Source organism: Cavia porcellus, unplaced genomic scaffold, assembly GCF_034190915.1.
Source record: "Cavia porcellus strain 051 isolate PalLab524CR breed Dunkin Hartley unplaced genomic scaffold, mCavPor4.1 scaffold_10, whole genome shotgun sequence".
Classification (NCBI taxonomy): Eukaryota; Metazoa; Chordata; class Mammalia; order Rodentia; family Caviidae; genus Cavia; species Cavia porcellus.
In genome coordinates, this window is record NW_026947493.1 from 56,981,541 (window position 1) to 57,002,151 (window position 20,611).

Genomic DNA, 20,611 nt, shown 5'->3' on the forward strand with positions numbered 1-20,611 from the left:
TTGTGAGGCAGCTGGGTGAAGTATCGGAGAATGCTTGTTGCCTTTTCTCTTTCTAGATCACAGAGTTTAGGTAGAGAATCTGCTTTTTCTCTTGATGTCTATAATTTGGGAGCCTGGCCTTCTCAGAGTGAGCACTCCAGCAAACAAGCATGAGGAGGCCGAAAAATGAAAGTAATGCCACAAAATATGTCCTCTCTCTTTAGCTTTTGTTTATGGTCTCATTTATTCTGGGAGAACAAATGATATCATTTTTACAAAACGCAGCACTAATATAATTGGATGGAGTGGGAATTAGAAGGGGAGCTTACTGGCCATGGATTCCTGTCTCCCAAATTGGAGTCAAGGTTAAAATAACCCAGTGATGATCTAAAGCTGTCTGTAGAGCAGAAATGGGCTCATAAGCCGCTTTGCAGACAGAAAAAATACAGCCTGTGTAAACTGCTGGCTCAACCTTTTTGTGATCAGAATATAAAATTGAGAACTCTGCTCTTATTTCTTAAATCTTTTATACCAGTAAAGTAAGAGAGTGAAAGCCATTTTATGGAATCCACTGTGGTGAACAGGAACCTGGCCCTGAGTTCTCTATTTTCTAGATGACATTGAGAAAACTAAACAAAACAGTAAATGCTTAGTTTAAACTTTAGTGTCCAGACTTACTGCTTTCTTCCAGCCATCTTTTATGATTTTTTTGTTGCTGTCATCTTACTGTTCTTTACTGAATTCCTATAATCTTGAGCTCTTTTTATTGTTTTGGTCTTTCAAAAATCATATATATTTAAGTCACATAGTATGATGTGTTTATATTTGCATACATATATTTAAGTATTGAATTGATTAGCACAGTCAGGTAAGTTATTCCAGGACTGTCCATACTTTTTGAGTACATGTGTATGTTAAGAGCTCCTAAAATATATTCTTTGCAAATTTTCTGTACACAATACTATATTATAAGCTGTGGCTTCCATGCTGTAAATAGCATTCCTAGACTTATTCATTCTAGATAACAAGTTTATACCTTTTGAAATAATTCTTCCTATTTCCTCACTGTCCCCATCCCTGGTAATCACTTTTTTTATTCTATTTCAATGTATTTGTCTTTCTTCAGATTATGCACATAAGTGAAATTATGCAGTATTTTTCTCTCTTTAGCATACATCATTAGTTTCCGTTGAGCATGTGTATGTATGTGTGTGTGGATCAGTTTTTTTATTCTTTCACCTGCTGATGATTACTTACTTACATTTCTTAATATTTTGAGTAATGGTTCAGTAAATATGAAGATGCATATTCTACTACAAGGTCAGATGTAATATCATTTGGATATTCAGCAGAAGGGTCACTGGGTATAAATGAAAGGAAAGATACCCAGAATTTGTAGATTGGAAAATTAAGTAGTGCAAAAATGTCCATACATTGTTACCTTTAACAGACATTATTAGCTATTATACCCATATGTCTTAACCAGATTTTCACATATATGTCATTTAGTCCTTTTATATCATATATTTTTGTATATATTTACACAAACTCACACAATTTTATCAAATAAGCCATCTATTACATAAGAGTGTGCATGTTTTGAGCCCTTAATACATTTATTCTGGACTCTGATGGGTGCATACTCAAAGTCTGCAGATGCTACCTGGGACCTTCATTCTCCTGGAGGGAAATCTATAAGGATTCCTCTGGCCTCAACATTAATGAAGAGACGGGGCTTCTAGTTTGCCGTTCTTACTTTCTACCACTCTAAGAGCCCCCCTAAAAAGAAAGACATACACACACATATACACACGTACTTATTTCTCAGCTGTTTTCCTGGATGTGTATATTTCAGTATTCTGGGGATATCTAAAGCATACCATGTCACAAATCCAGGTTATATACAGCCTTCTATTTTGGTTTAGACCTAGGATTTCCCTCCAAATTCTGATGTATTCCAATGTAAGTCCTAATTAATAGAAATATAAGCTAGTTTTGTAAATAGAAATTTCAGGATTTTCTCAATTTTAGAATTCTTATTTTCTTTCATTTTAATGTTAACCTTCTTTCAATCCATTGTATGCTTTCTTTTCTTGTTTTTTGTGTACATATCAAGAATATAATGTATTAATCATTGCCTCAATCTAATTATTGCTTTTATATAGAAAACTGGAATGTATTTTCATGTAGAAATGCATTTACATATTTTTAAATTAGTTTTACATTTTTCTTTAAAATTATCATTGAACATTTATTTTGTATTGAAAATAATTTTCTTTTTGGTACCAGGAATCTCACTCAGGACCTTGTGGTTGCCATGCACGCGTATGCTGTTGAGCTATATCCCTGGCCTGAGAATAGTCCTTCAATATCTCTTTTTCCATTCCATCACACAATGCTGCATATGCTAAGAAACCATTACCAAGGGTTTAGGGTGAGCTTAGTCACTGTCCAGCCTCTCACAAGGCAGTGTTAAAAGGAAGATGAGTAGGAACCAAAAATATTCTCAGAGGTCCTCTCTCCTCTCACCCTGCCTCATCGTCATTCCCGCAGTGGCTCTTGTTACTCTTTTCCAGCACGAAATCAAACATCGCTGACAAGTGCTGAAATCTATTGAATGACACCATTTACCTTTAATGCCCAAACTAAATTGCTCCAAAGTTAGCAAAGACTTTACCTTCCTTCCAGCATAGATACTTTTCTATTCCTTTCTGTCATGTGGTAGGTCAACACAGTTACATTATTTAGAAAAATCTGAGCAAGACAACACAAAATGATAAAAATTGCATGCTATTTATTGTTTCCTTTTCATATCCCTGAAATGCCTGTCTTGTCTACTTATCTGCCTACCTTACCCTTCAAGGCTCATCTCTTGTACTACTTCTATGAAAATTTCCTTAGGGAATGCTAGGATTCTTTGTTATGATCTTGCATTCCCTAGAGAATATCTTTATTAAAACACCTGTCATGTAGAGCTCAAATCTTTTGTTTTTACATGTTTGTATACCCAACTAGATTAAGGTTATTGAATGCAGGAGTAGAGCTATTTGTTTCTGCTATTGCTGGCATTTTTCTCGGGGCCCACCATATCAGATGTTTATACAAATTTGATGAATGGGTAGATGAATGGGTGGAGAAATGAATGACAGAAATATGCCTATTTTTAAAAATAATCACTTTGAATATGTCATTAAAGCCAATGATTTAAAGATATTTCAATGACATGCCTTCCTTGACACTGGAAATAAATTTCTGTATTTTAAAACTTCAACACAAAGGGCTAAAAAAATTATCTTAAGTTGCATATGAGATTCTTTTACATTTCTAAGATTTGAGGAATGTAGAGTGGAAATTCAAAGTAGCATTAAACGAAATTCAAAGCGGGTTTGAAGGACATCTCACTTGTGACTTGTAAATGAGAGCGTTCTGTTTATCTTCCTCCAGCTCACTAAGAAAAAACATACACAACAACACTGGAGAAAATAAATCCTGGATTTTAAGTCACAACAAACAAAGCTAATAAACAGCAAACCACAGAGGCCTGACAGCTGAAAGCAAGATACAGCATCCATTTTATAAACAATTCACTAGCGTGTCAACAGTCAATCTGACAGAGAAAGAAAATGAACAATATTTTTCAAGAAATATATATTGGTGCAAATAAATCTTAAGCAAATTATTGTGTGAGATTTACTGATTGGCAATAAAGGGCATGGAAAGATGAGGAGGTCATGTTCCCAACATTAAATAGCTATGTTGTTATTGAGATACACTTCACTGACATTAGAAAATTTTTGCTATTCTTAATATTAAGCCCTTTTATATAATCAAGCAATTTAATAGATGCCATGTAATCTATTATTTAATGTATAATATAGTCTATAATTTTTAGTTTGTATAATATAGTCTACAATTTTTAATTGTTAAAAGAATCAGATGTGATAGAAATTATATGGCACATGTAATTATTTTGGTATTAGCATGATTCTGGTTATAAGAAATGGCAGTCATAAATCTATACACAGAGATCATTGGTATGTTTATTAAACATGTTTTTAAAATCTATTACAAACACGGTAAAATTTTTATGTAATGATATTACTGTCATAATTTGACATCACTAAATTCTCCAAAAGGACATTGCTAAATTCTGATTTAGCAATAGATAGCTTATTGTCAGAACATTAGAACACTAGCATGTAGGGGGAGGAAAATAAGATGAAGTAGAGGGAAAAACCAATAAACAATATGCTATTACTCTAGCACTCCTGGCTCAGTTCTCCTAAGGACCTCTTGGGAAGCCTCAGAATAGTTTCACTGGAGAACGTGAGTCTGGGCACCTACCCACTCATACTTAGTTTTCACTAATTGAACTTGCTTCTGAAGACATTTAACTATGGCACATCCAAATCATATGATAGAGAAGGATGCCCTGGGAGCTTGAGATGGGAAGCATCTAGTACAGTAAGAGTCAACCACTGCAATTCTAACCGTGGTAGAGTTGACCTAAGGGGTGTGGTATGTGACATCTTATTATTAAATATTATTAAATCATATTGGACATATGTATTATGTATTTACATTATATGTGTGTATTTACAACTTATTTGTAATTCCTCCAGTCAATAGTTTCTATACAAATGTCTATTTTTACAATATAATTACTCTAAGAGATCTGAAATTACATGAAATCAATAATCCTGTATTGAAGAATTAGCAAAATGTAAAATAAATTTGGAGAAATAATCATTTTCTAGTAGTTTGCAGATATGGAATGTATATTCTGCTGTACACTTGTTATTGCTGTTACTAACAGGTTAGAAATAGTTCTTTATTGGGTAATTGTGATGGTATCATTCTCTCTTCTGGTCATTCTTCAAGCATTTATTATATAATAATTATTGCACTTTTAAACTTTTTGGAGTCAAACTCAGGCCTGGAGCTTGCCAGTCAAGCACTGTGCCATCGAGCTATGTCCCTAACCCTTATTCCACTTTCAAAGAAACATATTTTATTGTGAATAAATATTTAGCAAAACATATGTTAGCAGAAGTTGCCTACAATGTTTTAGGCAATATCCTAGGGAAGTTGTCTTTATTATATTTAAACTTAACAAAAATGATTTAGTTGAATTAAAACCATTGAACTGAGGGAAAAAATTAATCCAGGACAATGACACTATGACCAGTGAGGCTAAGGAACTTCTTAGAGGTCACTGAGAAACTGAGGGACTGCTCCTCAGACTTGTGCTGTTGGCCTCGGGTCTTTGCGATAATGTTTGTGATAGTACCAGGATTTAAATCAAAGCATGATTCAAACTTGAGTTGGTCTGATTCTGAAGCCTATTTTTAAAATGTTTTTCAGTATTATATTGCTTCAAAATTGCCACTTTAATTCTATGTTTTGCCCAACAGTCTAATCTTTCAAAATGCAAATAGGGTTGTGTTTGACCTCATTGTATGAAATACTTCAACAATTCCGAATTATTTAAAGGTTCAAGTTCAAGATCTATTTATGCAGAAGCAAGAAGTCAAATTAGGCTCAAAAGTTATGCAAAAATAAATGCAAATTGAAGTAAAAGAATCTTGAGATAAAGAGATATGCGCTATATTTTAGGTATTGGTGATAGTTCATTATCTTGAGTACCCAAATTATATGAACAATATAATGAAGCTGATAAGTAAGTGAGCTTGGAAATAAAGTGATTCCAGAAGTTTTACTTAAACAACACTATTTAATAATGGAAAAATATAATAAATAAAGTTTATTACCTCATATGAGCTAGGCAATGTGTACATGTACTATAAAATATTCTCCTCTGAAACTTTTTGGGCACTCTTGACTGTCTCCATTTCAGAGAAAAGAAAATGAGTTTTAAGAAGACCTAGGCACGTGTGTCAGGCCACAAGTGATAGAACTGGAGCATGTGTGTGTGTGTGTGTGTGTGTGTTGTGTATGTGTGTGTGAGCGTGGATATATACAATGGTCATATTTACTATTTTGTAATTCTAGCAACAATTATACTGGCATTTGTATGCTTGTATAATTTATTTGAATTGAAGTAAATCATTTGAATACTAATAAGTAGCACTGCTCTATCACGTTTTGGGAGCATATCTGGTACCCTGGGTAGAATCTTACATTTAAGTTATTTCGTAGGACAAAACTAATTTCCTTTTCCAGAATGATGAAGCAGAAGGCAACTCGAAATTAAAGAAAAAAAAAAAAAAACAAACAAACAAAGACAAGCTTACTACCTGACCAAGTACTGAGATATTATGATAATATTTGTATAATATTGATGTGTTTTCTTCCTGTTAACTTTGTTGTTGTCAGATAACTTTTTTATTTTTTATTTTTTTTTATCAGTACTGGGTATTGAACTCAGGGTTTTCACACTGAGCTACATGCAGACTATTTATTTTTGAGGCAGGATCTTTCTAAATTATCAAGTTGCCCATCTTGGGCTACACTGCCCTATTCTTTTCCTTTTCCCACAGTGCTACAACTGTGCCACCGTGATCCATGCATATATATTTTCTTTTGAGGTCTCTAAATTTTGTTTTTTACATAACACTGCCACTGATCGTCTTTTATTTGTGCACTTTCAGGACACTAAAATTCGAAGTTGAGAACATAGTCATTCAAGCAATCAACTTTTATAAAAGTATCCCCTTGGCTTATAATTTCTCTCCCTATTTCTTTTGCTACCATTGATGCAATATTTGTCTGTTAGTTATTGTCCTTAACCTCCCTTCTTATCTCTTGAAAGTCACCAAGACATGTATCCCCAAATGCTGTAAGGAAAGATCATAATCATTTTTCTGCTACTCGTTCTCTTGACTAAAGCATAGATTTGAAATTTCTTTTGTAGTAACATCTGTCACAAACTTCCAAATCAGCTATTTCTTAGAATTCTCATTATGCTAGAAATTATGGACATTTTCAGTGCTCTTTGAAGCAAAACTGAAAAGTCACACCTCTTTGTCTGTTACTTCCTACCATTAGTGTCTTCTACTTTAAAGCCTTTTAAAAATGATTTATTAGATCTCATTTTTCAGACATTTTTCATAAATCTACTAGAATGTTTATCCTGCATTTATTGAACAGCCCCTTGCTATTTTTTGGTGTGACAGAAATAATTTTGTTGATACTGTCACTATGTTTTTCAAAAATATCACATCATTTTTGAACAGATAATTATAAAGCAGAAAACCTTCACTCAGTGGCTGATTAGTTTTGTTCTTAGATTGTTCTTGGTTTGTCTGGAAACAAAAATGCATCTAACAAACTTGTCATTAGAAATCTTATGCTGTCAATCATATATTGAATTAAATATATTGTGTGAGGCTCTGGAGGGGAAAACCAGAATTAGTGGAGAAGAATTACAGGAAGAAGTAATAAAACTTAATTCTAGCACAGGAGAGGCTGAAGCACAATGATCTCTGTGAATTCAAGGCCAGCTTGAGCTCCATACTGAGTTCAAGGCCAGTTTGGGCTATATATCAAAACTTAATCACAAACAACCAACCAAAGCAAAACAAAAAAGAAACATCTAAAGACAAAACAAAACAAAACAAAACAAAACAAAAAATTTAAATGAGAATAAGTGATACATATTATAGGATCTTTAGGGAGAGATATAGTGATCTCTTGCCAAATATATGATAACTTTACAACTGTATAATAAAAGCAGTTCAATGAAATAATTTGAGATATTAATAGTTTTGGCTCAGTTGAAACTGTATTTCTGATATCTGTATGGGGTTAGCCATGGAAAAACTAGCACGGATAACTAGATTCTTGTCTTCACATATAATCTACGCTTTGCTATATTTTAAGACAGTTCAAGGGCAAGATTACTTTACATGAACCAGGCGTGATGCTGCTGCTGCTGCTGGCTCTGAATATTTCTATGAAGAGTAACTACCTGGGCTACTCTTCACAATGTGAAAGTTTTGGCAGAACAAATTTTACATAAAGCTCAACTGATAATTCTTTGAAATGTCTAATATCTCCTACTTGCTGAGTTTGAGATTCTGTGACCACTTTCTTAGTCTACTTATAACTTTGACTTACTAGGTAGAAATACAGAAAATAATGATGAGGAAAATGGTACAGATTTTAATCATGATTAATCCACTCTAAACAGAAATAAATCTTAATCATGAAGCACTAGCATTCTGCTCTTATCAATCTAGTAGTGCTGAAAAGAAAAGATAAAGGCGACAGGCCATGAACATGTGAGGGCAAGGAATGTATTGCATGTGAAGTTCTGTACATTGCTTTGCATGTGTAGAAACCAATCCAAAAATTTGTTCCTACATGATTTCGACCATACTCACACCTGTCAGCCTAGCCTCTGATTAACGAAGAATAAAGAAGCATACTTTTTACATATATTAGAATTCATAGAATTATCTGATTATTATATGATTAGCAGATTTGCAGCTTTAAAAGTATTTTGTTTTAATTATTTTCTGGTTACCTCTGAGGCTAAACATACTTTTATGTATTTCTAAGTCAGAAATTTTCATTTTGTATGCTGGCCAGCCAGCTGTTTATAGCCTTTGCTCATTGTTCTTCTAGATTTTTCAATTGCTGTGTATTATAATTAAGACCTTATTTATTCCTGGTATTAATTATTTAATAATTAGAACTGCAAACTCTAGTTACCATCTGGAAATGTCTGTTAACTCCATAAACATTTTTATTGAATGGAAATGCTCATTTCAATGTAGCCAAATTTTTGTGACTTCTTTAAATGACTGAAAATGATACGTAGTTTATGTTCAGCTTTTAAATGTTTATTTGTTTATAATTATTAATCAGCTTATTCAAATATTTTTGTTTTATGTTCACTTTATTATTTCTGAATGTAATGTGGTAAAATAATCCATTATAATTTTATGATTCAAAGGTACCTTTAGTTTGTTTAGGTAGCACTATTGCAAGAGCTTTGCTTTACATTATATGGAGAATGGATGGGAGAGTTTCAGATACACACATAAAGGCACACCAAGGCCAACAGTTTATACTTGCATAATAATATGGTGCTAGATGCATGCAACCATTTTTAAAAATTAATTTTATGTATGTTTTCCTCTTCACTTCCCATTCCCACTTTTATATCTATCCCTGCACCTAACATACATTGCCTTTCTAAAATGTTTATTTTCTAGTTATGCATATGCATACATCTGTTGAAGACTTGGGTTTTTTTTTTTTGTTGTTGTTGTTCTGTGTATTAATACATGGCTCTGAAATTTAATTTAAACGTATTACTATGGTGGCTATTGCATATTATTTCCTTCTATATTCTTTTAAGTGTTTTGAAACATTTTTAAAATTGAATCTATCTTGTCTGAGAACGTATTTCTTTTGTTGTATTTTTGAATGAAGTCTAGGCAGACATTAACATTTTAGTCCAGATATACTTTTCTTTGAAACTTCAAGAATATTATTCTAATGTAACCTTGCGTTGAGAGTCAAATTGTGTTCCTTTAAGGATAATTTGCTTGTTGCCATCTCTTTTGTTGTTACATTGCTTCTTAAATTCCTCACTTGTTTTGTAGGGAAAAAAATTTATTCTGTAGGATTATAGTATCTTTTTTCTTTTTCCAATTCTAGGCTACTCTTAGTTTCTTTCCACGTGAGCTTCGAGATACAAGGTGATCGTTTGCATATCTTTCCTTCATATCTTAACTTTAATCTTTCATTTTCCACGCAGATTTTTCCTGTTTGTGCTTTTAACATCTCTTTATTTTTTTCTACATGCATATACACTAGATATTTCCATGTCATTAATATCTACAGTGGATGAAAAATTTTGATTCTGGCCTTAGTTTGTGCCCTTCAAGTTTTCAGAGGTAAAGAAGACCTATATTCAGAAAAAAAAAAGAAAAACAAATGAATAAAAATATTCAAAAAATAAGATAATCCTATATAAAAGTAGGGAAAATGCAATTAATGGAAGAAAAAAACATAACATTAATGGAAAAAAAATGTTTAGATATCTTGCCATTTAGGAAAGCCAATTGGAAACATAATGAGATATTACCAGATGCCACTAATGCAGTGACATGAAAACTATGTGGCAAAATAAAATACTGGCGAGAATGTGGAGCAAATAGAAACTCTCTTAGTGGGAGTGGAATATATATATATATATATATATATATTCCTTCCAACAGGATGGTTCTAGGAATTCTTAGCAATTGTGTGTATTATACGAGAAGAGAAAGCTTTATATAAAAGAAGTCATACTGTGTGAAAATATTTGTATAAATTTCAAAAAATACAATATAGTGGTTGGTGAATGAGTACATATTAGGCAAGAACTACTATTAGGTAAATATTAAAGCATTTTAACAAGTATACCAGAAAAAGTAGGCAAGATGTTGTGGGAAATCCTACACGACGCAAATGAGGACACCGTAGCTTTCTACACGTGAGGGAACACAGACACCACTGGGTACATCCAGGGCACAGGCTACATTTCAAATGTGTCTTTACTCTTCAAGGAACAGGTGGGAAAAGATGCAACTTAAACACTGTAAATTATTAGTTAGGAAACCTTAGTATAAGACCTTCTTAGTGAAACAATGAAACTAGACAAACATTCATATGTTAATAAACAATAAAGATTCAACCCTGCAAACAAAGCATGCTATTTATGTCCTTTGGTTATGGGAGAATCTTGTTCTCCAGATTTAAACGTAAACTGTTTTTTTTTTTTCGTTTTTATCGGTACCAGGGATCGAACTCACGACTGCCTGCTTGCAAGGCAGGCACTTATGCCGCTGAGCTAATTCCCCAGCCCCTCATAAACTGTTCTTAATGTGCCAATGGAACTCGATTTCAAAATTCAGTATGGCTAAAATCCTCAAATTTGAGAAATTATTCTAAAGGAGTCCAGGGTTTTGTAATTCATTCAAACTCTTAGATGCAAATGAAGATTCTCTTTGAAATATTGCACCATTTCAAGAGTCAAAATTGCCTTGTAAAGTTCCAGAGAAAGTAAATTTACAATAAAGACTATTATGGAAATACAAGAGGAAACATTTCATTGTAGAAAAGGAAGCAAAATAACAAGCAGCAGATTCAGAGTCTCACTTAAAAAATGTAATTATTAATATATTAATAATCAATTCACTAAATTAATTTTCTTAATCTAATAAAGATGCATTGTTTCTTTGGTTTGGGTTCACTTACATATGATGGCAAACTAAGGGTAATATTCTTTTAAACAAAGTAACAACTTATTTCTCTTTCAAATAACTGAAGGACATAAATAGGGTGTTCAGTAATGTTCCAGACGCTCAATAACCAAAAGTATTTATTTGTACTGGACGCCTTTTGTCCGTGTGCCTCACAAGGTGGAGACTTTATACATTTCCATCTCATCAGATCACCAGTACAGTCGTGGGGACTCCAAGTACAGGATTTCATTCAAAATTAATAATCAACTCATAACTCCGCTCCAAATACCATCTACCTCGGGATGAAAATCTCCACTTGTGAATTCTGAGATACACAAACTTTCAGTGCATAGGAGGAACTATTTACAAAATAAATTGGGTGGCAGGGCATAGTGGTGTATGCTTGTAATTTTAGCATTTGGGAGGCTGTTGCAGTAGGATCATTGCAAGTTGGAGGTTACAAGGTGAGTTCAAGGCCAAGTTGAACTGCAGAGTGGGATTCTGTCTCAAAAAAGTTAAAAAATGTATGACTTCCATTATTGTTCAAGAACATCAACAGCTTTGTAAACTGGCATTTTAGTAAATGTGATGGAAAATAGAAAAATGTTAGAAAATATATTTTAAATAAAAATTACATAAGGAAGGCTACTGCGATTATTCCTAGTCAGCACTGTAATAGAAATATGATCTGTGTAAGATGACATGTAAAAGAAATACAAAATATGAGAAAGTGTTACAATTATATTCATTAATGATGATTACATGCAAAGAGAATTCAAAATATTCTTGAGATAATTAGTAGGGCTAGTGAGACTATTAAGCAAAGTTGCTAAATATAACAATATGCAAAACTGTTATCTAAAACCAGAAAATAGTGATTAGAAATACAATTTAAAACTGACACTAAAATTGATACAAACAGATATCTAACACAATATGTAGAAAAACTTTATGGGAAATGGAAAAAAATTATTAAAATAGTAATAGAAGACAAGCAGTAGACAAGTAAGAAAATACAGCCAGTCTATCCCAGTTCACCTCAAAATAAACTATTAATCCTATATAATTTAAATAAAAATTTTACCAATAAGTATAAGATTATGCAAGCAAGTTATTGTTTTTGCTAAATCAAAATTTGATTAAGATGAACTAAAAAATAAATGTAAAATGAAAATCTTACGAGATTTTTGAAGTAAACATAAGTGAATCCCATAATTGGAAGTCCATTATTTGCTTGTTTGTTTGTTTAATTTTGGAGGCAGAGTCTCACTACATCGTGCAGACGGACCTTAAACTCGCTGCATAGCCTAGGCTGGCTTTGAGCTCACAGTGGTCCTCCAGCCTCATCCTCTGTGATGAGGCTGGCCTGAAACTACAGCTCTCAATGTGACCCAAACATACAAAAAAGAAATGAAAAGGTCTGGATAAGTACTTCTACTTTATAATTAAGGGCATATTTTTTACCATAATAAATTATGTAAAGTGAAAGACAAGGCTCAACTAGGAGATAATTTAATCATATAAAATAAATAAGAATTTCCTATTTGAATAAAAATAACTCTGAAGACTGTACAACAGATCAATAATCTTTAAGAAAAACTGCTTAAAACACAAATGAATATTTTAAAGAGGTAAAAAGCAGTTAATGAAGAAAAGATGCCCAAGCTAGCTTATAAACAGATAAATATTAATTCATATCAATAAAACAATTATTTTAAACTAATCATGTAGCACAATTTTAGAAGTCAGCTAATTCCTAGCATTGGTCAGGATATGACTAATGGAAACTTTTACACTTTCCATGCTATTACCTTATATAGCTAAGCAATTATCTTTAAAAGGTCATTTACAGTTTTGGGCTGTATCCTAGAGTAACTCAAAACGCATACAAAAGATACATACATGGAAATATTAATAATGGCATTTTCCATAGTAGCAGAAAGCTAGACACAAACAAATTGTCCGAAGTAAGTTGGGTAATTTGTGTTATATTTATAGGAAGACTATAAAATAGTAAGAATAAATAAGCTGGTTTCACACAATTACAGCAAAAATTTCATAAACAATGAAAATTGCAAATTTCAAGAGCAATTATACAGCCAGGCTCAATAGCAATAACACCAAAAGCAATGCTAAGCAAAAATAAATATTATCCACCAAAATGATTATATGTAAAAGAGTGAAAAATGCAAAATGGAAAACAAATTTAGTTCTGTGTTATGCCATCCAGGAGTGCTACACAGAGAATTTCAATATGTAAGCATTCATAAATATTTTAAAGCTGAGAAGATAGTACATAAACATGAAGTAAATAAACATTGTTTGTTTGTATTCTTTAATATGAATAAAAATAAAATACAAAATGATAAACATGGTAAAACATACTGAGAAAGTTTTAGTTTCAAAAGCTAACAAAATTTGAGACGATTTAGAGTATAAAAACTGCATGTTTATATCTGCATGTTCATATGGGTATGAGACACAGGAACTGTTGAAGGTAATTGGTTACTACTGGGAAAGGGAGCCAGAATTCCTATAGAGGAGAATCACAGAATGATGAAATATGTATGCATGTATTCCAGCAATATATATTGCATCCTGGATGGGGGACTAATGTGGCATTTTTATGATGTCTTTAGGTTCATCTATATTTTTAAAGTCTTCCAAAACTGTTATTAAAAATGCTTTCTTCAAGGTAGTTCACCTGGAGTAAATAAAAAGACTTAATTTTACGTTCTACACCTTTTGGGTTTTCTTTGTTTGTTTTAGTTTATTATGTTTTGCAGGCATTCTTGTTAATAAAAAAAAACAGATAATAGGCACTGGTTCTGGAAAAGAGGAGTTTGTCTTGTTAATAAAATCTTTTACACTTGAGAGAAATAAAATATCTGAACTTTCAAAGCCAAAAGATTTTATTCCCTAAAAGATGAGGATCTAAAGGAAAGAAAAACTGTTCAGGGTGAATGTGGCTGGTCACAGGGAAATCAGTTACTAAATAATGAAAAGTGACAAATTATTTTTATTTCTCACCTTTAAAAACATCAACATATATATTTACTGCCACCCAACATTTCTCTGAGGCTATGCTTAGTCTAAATTTTTTCTCTGTGTTGAACAGTTTTATAATTCCCATATACCTCATTTATTCATTCACGTGTCAGGTTCAGTTCAATTTCAAGCACCTCTAGAGAAGTTTCCATTCCTTTATGCTTCTCAGCTCCTGAATTTCCTTGTGTGGTTTTTTTTTTTTTGGTTTTGTTTTGTTTTTACATTTTAGTCTCTTAACTGGTATCTTCAGTTTGATGACATATTGCCCTGGTGTATCTTTTTAATTCATTTTTCTTTTTATATTTAAACTATTTTTTTTATTTTACAGAAAAAGAATAACAATAAAATAGAGTTTTGAAACAGGTTAGTAGGCGAGTTACAATAGTATCTTGTGTATTGTTCTTTATAGTAGTTATTCAGAGTATAAGATACATGCATGATATCTTGTCCAATCTATATTAGCACAAATCTTTCTTTTCAGTGAACAGAAACCAGCTGTATAACTGTCTTGTGTATAAATATATTTTTTCTTTTTCCTTTCTTCCTTTGCCTTTTCCCCCATCACAGTTTGTCTTTGCTTTTGAACAGTTTTTCCCAATTCACAATATCTGTTTTACATTTTGGATTTTATTTCTTTAAATATATTCTGAATAGATGATTGGAGGCCTTTGCTGCTGAACAGCTCACTTTCTGGGCTTCTTCAAGGCAGTTTCCTGTGCCTGTGTTTTTTTTTTTTTTTCTTCCTGAGCATGGGTCACTTTTTCTTAGTCCCTTGAGTATCTTCTAATATTTTCCTGATAACTTGACATTTTCAATAATATATTGTAAGATCTCTGGATACTGAGCCCGTAGGGAAGATGATTTTGTGTTTCTGCTTGGTAATATATTTATGCTTAGTAACTCGACTTAGCAAATTCTGTACCATCTTTTGCCTGTGCCATTTGTTGATATCCCTGTTGAGATTGCCATTTTCTTTTTGTTTATTTTTTATCTGAGATACCTAGGATATCTTTGGTGTGGATAATGATGTATGAAAGCTGGAGGGCTGTGAAAAGAGAAAAACTAACAAAATTTGCTTGACAGGACTTTTATTCTAATTGATCAGTTGGAAAATTAGTTCAGTAAATATTTAATAGGCAATGTGTGAAAACTCTCAGAGGGTCTATCTCTGTTCTTATCATAGATTAACAAGTGGCAGATTTGTGAGTGATAACAAAGTCAAAACATTTCTTTGCCCTAATCCATTTCCATGACATAGAAGTTAAAGGACTTCAAGTCTTTTTTTTTTTTAAATTTATGTCTATTTTCTGGGACTAGAAGTATCTGATACAATTCAGCCTCATCATTTGGTGCCATTCAGACTTCTCCCTTTATGGTGATAAGTCTCTGTGTGATTGTGGGAATACTGTTAGGTCTTCCTCACATGCTGCCCTGAGTGAGCACAGTCAGTCCATTGTCAGACCCTTTCTGACCCGCGAGCTGATCATGGTCACAGAAAGACTCTACAGCTGTCTCTTTCCTTGGTTCATTCTGTTCAGTTTCTGGATTCTCTGCAACTTTGGTTGCATCAGGATAACCACGTTTCTTGTAATTGCTCTCCAAAAAGATCTTCATTGTTTGTGACAATATTCTTAAACAGTTCCCTATTATCCGTTACAAATAATGTCAGCTTCCTGAGGCAGAGCGAAGGGGCTCTTCACCCTTAGGCCTCCTTTCTTCCTCGCTGGAAACATTGCATCACTGCACCACGTTTCTTTAAGGGAAGAAACGTGGGTTTCCCAGAGACATTTCTAGTCTTCTTACTCCGTGTCCTTAGCTTGACAGATCTTGATCATTGTGGCTTGTCCTTTGAGTGTGCCTGGCTTCCAAATGTACTGCGGCACACACAGGTGATGGGGTAATACCCTCCACAACTCCTGTACTACAGGTAGTTAAGATCCTGCCCATCCCGAGGCAGAATTAGATCTTTTTTCTTGCCTCTAACTATCTTGGGCATAGCTTTTGTAATGTGGAGCTATAAGATTGATGTGAGCAAGAGAATGATCTTGGAAAATGCCACCTTTTCCCTAGTATTTTTTTTCCCCTCATATTTAGTAGTTTTCCTTGAATGAATTTTTATGCACTTTTCATGTAGCCTTAGGACACTTCCAGACATTAAATGATTGTTTTTTTAAATAATTGTCATCAGATTTTTTTTCTCAAGAAAAATCCTAATAGGATTTTTAAACTGTTCCTTTAAGAAATACTGTAGTAGGTCATTTTTATTCTTACATGTAAGTAGCTCCTAGTTTATATTCTTTCCAAACTCTGCCCAAATTATTTAAAATTTAACAACTGTTGGTTCCAAGATCCAAGTATAAATTTCTTTCAGTTTCTTTTGTTTAGTTAATACTGTTGAAGAATCATGGGCCTTCAGTCTCCTAATCTTCAGTATCCAATAGGAAAATATTTACTACTAACGCGACACTGATCCAGTTGGCATTTATATATCTCAAGAATTGATTGTTCTATGTATTTTTACTAAGTTGTAGTTCTGCAATGTGCTTGCCTCAGTGCACAGACAGATTATGAGAACATAAATTTCTAGGTCTCAGAAATCAGACATGTCTCTTCCTCGTACAGCTGGTTGCATAGTGTCATAAAATAAAGTCAATGCTAAATGCCTGATTTAGGTGGCAACAAAGTTTGGGCTAAAATATAGCATTAGGGAATGGCAAGAATCTTTAATGTGATGCCAGAAGAATTAATCTCAAGAATAAAAGATTCACTATAGAAAAAATCAGCATCCTCCTACAAAATATAGTAAGATCACTCACTGGTAACTATTCATTAAACATGGAAATAAGATTGTTCTGTATTATTTACAGTGTTACCATGATTTTCAGATAAAAACTAATTGGAAAGGGTTTCTGAAAACTATTAAAATATAGCAAGATAAAGAAATGCTATTCATCACAGTGTTTTCAATAATATATAGCTTTCAAGAAAACAATAGAAATCAGCATATGCTCTCCACAATCTGTTTCCTGCCTTTGCACACAATTTGAGATTATAAAAAATGTCAAACTATTAGAAACTATGTACTGAGCAAAACTCAGATCAAATATTCCACACGTTTTGAAACAACTTATCCATTATTGATCAAACACTGCTTCATTTAAAAATTTATGACATTTTAGAAAAGACGTTAAACTCAAAGAGAAACTCCAAGTTAGACGTCACACAATTGTAGCTTAGGGTAAGTCATATAAGTCTCAGTCGTATTTTCATGATTGTACTAGTACTTGTTGAATCTAATTCACAGGATTATTCTGAGAACTAAATGAATCTTATGTGAAAGATATTAAGAGTCCAAAAATATTAAACAAGTCTTAGGTTTTATTCACTACCAAAATATACTGCCTTAAGATATATGAAAATATTAGAGCTCTGAAAAATATTCTTATTTTTTTTCAAAGAAATTAACTTTTATTTGAATGGAGACTACTTCCCCCCACACGTATGGTGCAAGGACTCTAATACTATATAATAGCCCGCTTAAGCAATGTGCCAATACCATTAACAGTAAATTATACAATTGCTCTAGGTAATAAATAAGGGTTTTCTTTCACTGATTAAGGGAATACCTAAAACTTCAATAATTTTAATGCAAAAATCACATTTTAAGTTTGTAAAGTTTAACATATATTTAAAATACAACATGTTTCGATGGCATCAACAAATTTTTCATCTCTAATAACTGACTTAATTTTAGGATTCAAAAATTACATTCTTCAAAAGAAATGTCCAAGTGTTTTCTTCTAAAGCTCTGAACTTTCTACACTCAACTATGTGACTGTTCCATGCCATCCCAGACAAACCGGACATGACTGAACTATTTCATATTACTATCGTCCCTAAAACAATGTTAAAAAAACAAAAATGAGTTGTAATAAATGCAGATCTCCAATACAATGTCTAGTTCTTAATGGATAAACCCTTGGCCTCAGGATAATAATAGCAAAGTCAACATTCATTGGAGGATACTTCTAAAAAAACAATTGCATGCATAAGAAGAGGAGCTAGAGGCAAAGTATCTAGGGCCAGAAGCATCACTGCATTGCTCTGTCCACAGCGGAGCAGGATTTGGCAGAGGATAAGGAAGAGACATGGCTCTGTGTACAGACTCCTGCGGGATATGTGACATTTCTGTTCATTACTCTTCTGCTGGATAGGTGTGATGACTAGTGTGGTCTGGGAGTCTCTGGGGAGGAAGATGAGAAAGACATGGTCCAGGACCTTTGATATATTGGAATAAAGTAAATATCAGCATAATGTAAGGCTCTATCAGAGGACTATGGGAGAGTAAGTGGTTAGGGCATGCTTTGACAAGTTTTGCTGCTTGAAGATTTTCACAGTGACGGTTTCAGAAAGGCAGAGAGTTGTTCATTTCCTGGAGGAATGAGATGTTTTCACACCATTTCCTCTACAGATCAGTTCCATAATTAAGAAGGACAGTGTGTCAACAGTACATTAATTATGGCAGTGATTAATAGTGTCTTCGAATGTCATGTATGTTTTCTTGCAATTGTCTCAATAATTCAGTTATGATCATTTCATTTTAGAGCTGAGAACGATCAAACAGCTAATAGATGGTGAGCTAGAATTCAAGCATCAATCATGTCTAATTCTGAATTTCACATTCCTTTGTTTACATTCTGGATTCTCAATTACTAATCTTAGGACCAGAGTTTCTTCATGTCACAATTTTTACTGGTTTACTGAGTATCAGAAGAATTCAGGACTGTATGGCATATAAATCTTGATTGCAACATTAAAACTTGGAAATTGCATATCTGCTCTTCCTTGTTAGATTTTAAATTTCTAAGTAATGAAATTCAAACATGTTTAAATCATACCACCTTCATTAGTAAGTGAATAAACCAACATTAAGTGCTCATAACGTAACATCTCTCAAAAATACCAATCAGATCTGAGAGCCGAGTTTTTCTTTTATACCCAAATATTTAAGATATTTATAATCTTAAAATCTACCGAAGTAAGAAATGCATAAAAAGATGTGAGGAAAGCTTAGCAGAAAGTCTTATTTGAGAAGTATTGATATTTAAAGGACTCACAATTGCAGGGGGAACTTTCACTAATTGTGAGACCAGAAGCAACCCGCCGCAGCAGATGTCCTTTGAGGAAAAAGGCCCCCCTTCCTTTTCATTGGAGCACACCGCAGCATTTCCTGGGGATCTTTCCATGAATTCATCTTCTTTGTGTGCTTTCACTGGGGCGCTCATCCAATTTGTGGCTGAAAATATTAGAGTGGTTGCTTAGAAACGCTGAAGTTGGAAATTTATGAGTTTTCAGAAGGTTGCCTTGCAGTATAGGGATAGCATATGGTGAGCTGACATGTTTTGTTCCCCAGCCAAGGCAAGGGGTAGCTTTCTGTGATCTCGCTAATTATTTCATGGCACTTTAAGCAGCCAAACTGATTTTAGAAAACTGCAAGACATCAAGGCAAAAGAAAAATAGAATGTACTTTTTCTTTCCAGTATTTCCGACTGAGGTATTTGTTGTTCACTTAAAAAATTAATTAAAACGTGTTTGGAAATCGAAGAGAGAAGAGGCATGTTATCTAAAAGATAGAATAAAAGGCTAATTACTTTGGCTTGAGTAGAAAGAAAGAATGTATGCTAATGTGAAAAGGAAAAGGCAGTCATGAAATAAAGATATTTCAGAAGGAAGAGTTTTAGTCCTGAAGGTAAATAGCAGCATATTAAAATTTATTTAATAACTATGTATTGGAAAAGAATTAAATCTTCATTCAACACCCCGGGAGGATTGTGGAAGTAGGAAATGGAATCAAAGAAGACAAGCACAAATTTGTAATTAAAAAATGATAAAGAAATTAAAAATTGTAATTTGTAGGTCCCTAGTTGTAATTATGCTATCAAAATTTGCATTAGGGAAAACTGAAAAATTCGAATGAATGAAATGAATCACCTGCTCATTTTCTCATTTTAAAAATGTTCGCTAAAAACTGACTCATGATTCTAAGAATATTAGATTTTGCAATAAATGTAACACACCACATAAGCAGAAACAAGGAAAAAAATTATATGAATGCCTCAATAGAGACAGTAAAACACACGGCAAATTCCAACATATATCCTTGATAAAAAGCCCCCCAAAATAGGTATGTCTTTATTTCAATTTGATAAGTCGACTATAAAAAACATCATATTAAATGGTGAGAAGCTGAATACTTTCCCTGAAAATCAAGAACAATAAAAGGACATCCACTGTCACCTTTATTGTTCAATATAGTTTTAGAAAGATTATCTAGAGAAATCAGGCAAGAGAAAAAAATAAAAGTGAGATTCATAGAAAAGGAA

At 33.0% G+C, this 20,611-nt stretch overlaps 1 long non-coding RNA gene across 1 annotated transcript in view; it reads right to left on the bottom strand.

The window, feature by feature from the left end:
• Positions 1-19,501, bottom strand: part of LOC134477778 (uncharacterized) — a 41,660-nt gene extending 22,159 nt beyond the window's left edge. The window contains exon 1 of the long non-coding RNA XR_010049966.1: positions 19,346-19,501. This is a non-coding gene — a long non-coding RNA (uncharacterized LOC134477778). The remainder of the gene's footprint in view (positions 1-19,345) is intronic.
• Between the last annotated feature and the right edge of the window lie 1,110 nt (positions 19,502-20,611).